Below are 7,500 nucleotides of genomic sequence, written 5' to 3'. Positions count from 1 at the left end.
GTTGGTTAATTTTTAAAATATTGATTTTGTCAAATGGCTTACCGGTAACATAAGACAACATGAGATGTTATTTGTCTCACATTTTGGCCAACAAACCAGGGCCCGGTTCCTCGAAAGTCGATTAACTTAATCCAGGATTAGCATAAACTTTTGTTTCACGTTTTCAACTTTTTGGTGAAAGTTTCTTTTGCTTATTTTTGTTTTTCAAGATTGACTTCTTCTAAGGTAAAGTTCTGCCAAAAATCTGCGTTGAACAGCATTTGGGAGTAGAGAAATAAACTGCTTGGTTAATTTTTAATCTTAGATTAGCGTTAATCGGCTTTTGAGGAACTGGGCCCAGGGCTTTATAATGCATCCGTGTCAGACTTGCCCTTTTGATTTTATCAATGCTTGGGAAAATTAAGTCTTTCTACTGTTTTGATAGCAGTATGTATTGTGTCATAGTGTCTTAAATGTCACTGGCTTGGAACTTTCAATAGTACCGGTGTTGATAAAATCTAAAGGTGAAGTTATTTTCATTACTGAACCACCCAAATTGTGACTTAATTTTGCTTTTATTACAATGGTCTTGATCCGTAACAATATTTATTATCAACAAATTTGAAGTAATCCATTCATTTATAGAATCAAGGACAGGTGCACACTCAACCTGGGCCCAAAAAATCCATTAAGTTCATAAATGGATACTTAAAACAGATCTCACATGTGACTTATTTAAATCTTCTTTTAGTGACTTTGGTCTCCTAGAACTTTTTAAAAGGTTTTGGAAACATGTTACAAGAGACCAGGGATATTGTTAAAAAAGCAAGGGCAATAATTGCCCTTGTTTTTTATTATTTTTTATTTATTTTTATTAATTTAGAAACCCTAAAAAAAAAATGGATGAATTTTTACCCCATTATTTTGGCTGGTTACCTGAACATACTTCCATTCCTTATTACAGATATAGCTTTCATTTGACTTCGGCAAGTATTTATTTCCATCAGAGTTTACAGGCTACTACTGAACATTTTTGCTGACAGATTTTTATTTGTTTTGAATAATTTGTAAGATCCTGTTTCAACTTATTTACTAGGTAGACAAAGTTTTTAAAGGTGATTATTTCAAAAATCTTTTTTTTGGGAGAGAAATAAGATATTTTTATTATTATGGGGAAACAATGTGGCACTATAGATTATGTGTTTGCATGAACAAAAAATGCTAGCATTGAAGTCATTTTCACAGTAATATTTAAGTCATTTGCACAGTGATGAACCAAAATACATGTATGTATTACCTTTATTTTAATCATGCCCTTAAAGATGTTACGTTTAAAGTCATTTTCACAATAATTGTTTTCTTTAATTTAAAATAGTTTTATTAGTGTCAAGATCTAAGATGAGGTAATTGGTGGTGTTTTTATGAGCAGGTTAATGGTGTTGTGGAAACATGTATCGTATAGATTCAGATTTTTATTTTTAAATATCACTGATAATATTACCAATAATATTGCGACTTTATTATAATAATTTTGCAAATGAATGGCAGATACATGTATATGTATACCCTTAAAATAAGATATTTATGTATACCTTAAAAGATCACTTGATTGACTAAACAAAAAATGGCAGCGCCTAATAAAAGTCATATAAGACATGTTGTGTCTGCAGTTGTCCTTTTTTTGCCATATTCTGAAATTTGAGGCAGAAATGAGGCTCATTCATTGATGTTCATGCTCAGTTGTACAGCTTGTAACGGTTTGGGTAAAATAATGTGCTGTTGCTATCTGTAAAGTTTATCCCTTTGACAAATAACTGTTTTTGCTTACATTGCATTCTTCTTCATTGAAGAAGAAGAACAGGATTACCTTAATTTATGCTTCTGTCAAACTTGCTACCACCCTTGAAGTCTAGCCTGCGTGTAGCCACACCCTCCTCCTAAAGGAAAAATGGGAGGAGGGTATGTTATTGAAGTCAAGGTTTTTAAGGGAAAGAGCTCATTTATGTATTTTACCTAATGTTTGTTCCCAACGTTTTTTTTTTTTGCCTTTTCTCCCTCGAGTGATTGATATATATATATAATTTTTTTTTGCGCTGTTGTTTTGCACTATTTGTAAATATGTCACTCGGAGCAGGGATGATGCAGTGGTGAGAAAATTTGCCTCCCACCAATGGAGCCTGGGGTTGATTCCCGAGCTTGGCCTTGCATGCGGGTTGAGTTTATTGGTTCTCTTGTCTGGTCCGAGATGTAAGTTTTCTCCAGGCACTCCAGTTTTCCCCTCTCCTCAAAAACCACCCTGCCATTTGATATGAGTTGATTTGATTGATGTCTGTACAGGTTACCCCAGTGCTAAATACAGTTTAAACTTAAATAAAGTTCATGGTGTCACGTTTTTAGAGGTACCTTTCTTAATAAAGACTGTAACATTACCATTTTATGGATTGTGAGAGAAGACACTTGGTTTATGGTTCTAATTCAAGCTTTTTCAGGTGTTACTGATTGTTGATCGCTGGCCGAAATAACAGATACAAACTTATGAACTCTCCCAACGTAGTTGCATGTGCTACCTCCTGAGCTGACAGATTGGCACTCGATTACTGAGTTACTTCTGTCTTGTTGGTTAGCAACAGACCTTCTCAGGACTATGTCAGGGGCTGGTATCACAACAGAAGACAAGAACGTCATTCTAAAAGCTTATCCTACGCAGAGAGTAGGTTCTGGAAGGAGTTGAGAGCGGAAATCAAGTTTTTACGGCAGACGGTAAATACAAACTCACGAGGCCACATGGTATGTTTAATTAAGTTAACACAACAAAGACGCTAACCTCATTTTGACACGAAACTGCTTACTATTGCCATGAAAACTATCCAGTCAAGCTCTCATATTACCGTCAACATGACAAATTCACAAAGACCACCTTTTCCAGAGAAAAAGTTCTTGAAACAAACAACATATTTGCTATTGGAGGCAAAAACCCCTTCCTATTTCATTACGTGCGTGAAGACAAGAAACTCAATCATGTCAAATTACCATACACAATTGCAACAAAATAAATTTCAGGATCAAACCGTTTCCATGAAGAACCTTTTCCTTGAATAACGAAGCACGAAATAGACGACAAGCTTTCTTTCAAATAATTCTTGGCTGTCACATTTCCAATTATTTTTTACCTGAAGACTGTGTAGAGTTAAGTACAAATAAATACAAATAGCCAGACAACAATTCACAGATCCACTTGGTGCGGTGGGTCTAATTTGCAGGTCGCAGGTCGCTGGTTGTAGGTAATTGTTTCACCAATACAGAAAGTATCCTAAACATTCTTCAAAGCTAACCTTAGGCCTAATTAGGCCTAAACAAACGTTTTTAGGCCCAAGGTTACATGTAGGTTTTATGAATGTTTAGGATACTTTCTGTATTGGTGAAACAATGACCTGCAACCCGCGACATGCGACCTGCAAATTAGACCTGCCGCTTAAGGTGTTCGATTCCTTCTCTGTCTTTGTTGAACCCATAAGTTACCAGAGAATTTTCCATTTGGTTTCAGTGTTCTACATAACAGCACACTTGGTAAAATATTAGAAATACATGCAGCTCACTTTGATTGCGGCTCGACAGGCGATAGATTGTTGTCGAAGTCCATTACTCGTCGCTTTTAAGATTCCAGATATTTATTTTTCACCGCCTGTCTTGTTTATCCAAATGACTTTTCATTATTGAGCTCCACAAGGGTATACTTTGTTTAAACATCCACTAAAACGCCATTCGCGTTTCAAGACTTTTGACGCCATTGCAGGTTAAGTTAAATATTCTACTGTGTCCACCAGAGAAATCTACGGATTTCCACTACCCTCTCGATCCTAAGAAAATACGCGCAGAAGGCTCTATGCACAAAGACACCACTTAGCAGGGGAGTGACAGACAAGACTTTTACCGACACGGAAAAAAGAAGAAAAAAAAGAAGAAAACAAAAAAATTCTACCCATTTTCCGACTGGGATTCCCATTCTAGCAATAACAGTAGATCGTTTCCTCATCCCTAGCCGTACTTAACCGTCCTTCTCCATCCCTAGCTGTACTTGAGCGTCCTTACTCATCCCTAGCTGTACTTGAGCGTCCTTACTCATCCCTAGCCGTACTTTAGCGTCCTTACTCATCCCTAGCCGCACTTTAGCATCCCTACTCATCCCAAGCTGTACTTTAGTGTCTTTACCCATCCCTAGCCGTACTTAACCGTCCTTCCTCATCCCTAGCCGTATTTTAGCGTTCTTACCCATCCCTAGCCGTACTTTAGCGTCCTTACTCATCCCTAGCTGTACTTTAGCGTCCTTACTCATCCCTAGCTGTACTTTAGCGTCCTTACTCATCCCTAGCTGTACTTTAGCGTCCTTCCTCATCCCTAGCCATACTTAACCGTCCTTCCTCATCCCTAGCCGTATTTTAGCGTTCTTACCCATCCCTAGCCGTACTTTAGCGTCCTTACTGATCCCTAGCTGTACTTTAGCGTCCTTACTGATCCCTAGCTGTACTTTAGCGTCCTTACTCATCCGGTCCCTAGCCGTACTTAACCGTCCTTCCTCATCCCTAGCCGTATTTTAGCGTTCTTACCCATCCCTAGCGGTACTTTAGCGTCCTTACTCATCCCTAGCTGTACTTTAGCGTCCTTACTGATCCCTAGCTGTACTTTAGCGTCCTTCCTCATCCCTAGCCGTACTTAACCGTCTTTCTTCATCCCTAGCCGTACTTAACCGTCCTTCCTCATCCCTAGCTGTACTTGAGCGTCCTCAAAAACAAATTTGAGGAGGCATTACCCTAAGCATCTTATCGAGAGAACTCTTTCTGGGGTCAGTTTTTCTGGAAGACAGTCTGCACTTAAACAAAAAGCCAAAGCCAGCGAGAAAATTCTACCATTTGTCGCAACATACAACCCAGCCGTGTGAAATCTTCAAGCAATACTGACACGCAACTGGAATTTTATTCAAAACCAGCCATTGCTGGCAAACATATTCAAGAAACCTCCTTTATATCATACAAGAGGAGTAAATCTCTCAAGGACATGCTCGTTAAAGCAAAACTGTGAATTGAAGGTTTCCGAATTATCTGTAACTCCAAATCCATGCACAAAAGGGAGACCGTGCAGGTCATCACATTCTTTGGAATATAGTAAATTAAGTCATATAATTCTTTTATTCTTTCGCTCCTTGCCTGTTGTTTTACAGCATGGAACTTTAGCTTGAAAAGCGACTCTGATAAGCTTGAAAAACTAAAGGAAAAGGCTCTGGGGAGTGCATTTCAGGATAGGATGAGTGATTATGAAAAACCAATAAAACTACACTTAAAAATCGTAGACTTCAAAACAAAGTTGCATTAGTTTATGAGACTTTGAATAATCTGGCTCCATTGTATATTAAAGATGTTTTTCAAGTACGAGTCTGAGTACTGCTAAGGATGACAAAAGATGCTAAGGCGGATGACAGAAGGCGTTAAAGTACTGCAAGGGATGAATTAGGAGTTAAAGCAAACACTAGGGATGACGGCTTAGAACGCGAAGGTACTGCAAAGAATGGCTAAGGATGCTAAAGGATGGCTTAAGAGGCTGAAGTACTGCAAAGGATGACTAAGGACGTTAAGTACTGCTAAGGATGAGCAAGGACGTTCTAGTATAGCAAAGGAAGATTAAGCTAGGATGCTAGAGGAATGCTAACGACCCTTAAATACCGCTAAGGATGACTAAGGACGTTAAACAGAAGTACAGCTAGGGATGACTAAGGATGCTAAAGTGTTCCTACTGAGGAGGACTAAAGATGCTAAAGATGACTAAAGACGCGCTTAAGTCATAAGGCAAGGGATGAGTAAGGACGCTAACGTACGGCTAGGGATGAGTATATAGGGACGCTAAAGTACAGCTAGGGTTGACTAAGGACGTTAAAGTACGGAAAGAGATGAGTAAGGACGCTCAAGTATGGCTATGCATGAGTACGGACGCTAAAGTACAGTTAAGGATGAGTAAGGACGCTTACTCATCCTTAACTGTACAGTCGAACCTCTCTAATACGGACACCGAAGGGACAGAGCCAAGTGTCCGTATTAGAGAGGTGTCCGTTGTCTAGAGGTCATGAATATTACGTCACTTTAAAGGCTCCATTGATGGTATTAAGCGTTCTTTAAGTCAAAACTGACCCAAACAAGTCTTTGAGGTGCATTTAAATTGTTTAATGGACATTACAAATCATTACAATACAAGCTGTACAATTCCAAAAACATATAGCAAACTATAATACAGTTTCGGAACAGTAACATAATAGAACAGTAACAAGTGTAGCGAACACTAACATACAGTAGAGTACTTAATGAAAGTTCTTTGTTATTGATTCATTTTGCGTTAAAGAAGTCTGTAATTTTCTTCTGAACAGCATTCGCTGGTCGTTTTTTTATCGACGTACAACGACTGAGCTTTTGAAATAATCTTGCATAACTCATCAGCCAAATTTGATTCACCTTGTGCAGTAAAAAACATCAGAAACATGGTTAATTTCCGAGGAAGCCTCACTATATGACTTCACTTTTAGCGGTTCTGGCGCTTCAAGATCATCCAGCTCCAAGATCTCTTCATCGTCACTGTCTGCACCTTCATTGTCACCATTTGAGTCTGATGACACACTTGATAGGAACGTTTCCTCCCAGTTTTCACCTAATTCTTGACAGACTGGAAGAAGACTTTCGTTTGCCAATAGCTTCGTGTGCTGACACAGCAGTGTCACCACATGACTCGTTCAGTAACATCTTAACCCGAGAAACCTCATCTTCCAGGTCTGAAAATGGGTCCTCATCATTCGGCGGTTCTACAGCTTCAACTACATTTCTCTCTTTGTCTCAGAGCACTCCCGCATTAGCAAAACACTTGATTATAGTGGATGGCTCTACGGCTTCCCAGGCCTGTCCTATCCATCTGATGGCTTGTAGTACGTTCACAGACTTGCACACTTCTCTAGCTGTTTCACAGTCATCAATTAGGCTGACCACGTGAGTCATCATCAGCTTTGCGTACTTTACCTTAAAGGATTGAATAATCCCCAAATCTTAAGGCTGGAGCCTCGAGGTGCAATTCGGAGAAAAAAATACACAATTAATGTTCGGATATTTGCCTTTCATGTCGTATGGGTGACAAGGAGCATTATCAAGTAGCAAGAGAACACTTCGACTTCCACGCTGACACCTCCGATTCAGTTTTGCCAAGACTTGGTCCAGGATATCGAAATCCATCAAAGTCTTTTTTTGATGAATTTAAGTGCATGGAAGGTTCGAAAGATCTTTGATGCCTTTAAAACAACGGGTATTTGCTGACTTTCCAATTACAATCGGTTTCTCTTTACCCCTGCGGCATTTACAAAGAACGCACATGTAATCCTATCCTTGGATTGTTTGCCACCTCTGCACTGCTTTGCTGCTTCACTAAGGGACTTGTTTGGTAACGCAGGGTAGAATTTTCCGGTCTCATCCATATTAAGAACGCCTTGGGGACTGT

General features: G+C 39.0%; 1 protein-coding gene across 1 annotated transcript in view; it reads left to right on the top strand.

Moving 5' to 3' along the window:
* Window positions 1-58, top strand: part of LOC138059005 (solute carrier family 49 member 4 homolog) — a 5,509-nt gene extending 5,451 nt beyond the window's left edge. The window contains exon 3 of the mRNA XM_068904491.1: window positions 1-58. This exon is cut by the window's left edge and continues 651 nt beyond it. The gene's annotated coding sequence lies outside the window, so the exon portion shown is untranslated.
* Window positions 59-7,500: the final 7,442 nt, after the last annotated feature.

The sequence above is a fragment of the Montipora capricornis genome, chromosome 8 (genome assembly GCF_036669925.1).
Source record: "Montipora capricornis isolate CH-2021 chromosome 8, ASM3666992v2, whole genome shotgun sequence".
NCBI classification, from domain to species: domain Eukaryota; kingdom Metazoa; phylum Cnidaria; class Anthozoa; order Scleractinia; family Acroporidae; genus Montipora; species Montipora capricornis.
Note: the sequence above shows the minus strand (reverse complement) of the source record. Positions and strands in the feature narration are given on the sequence as shown.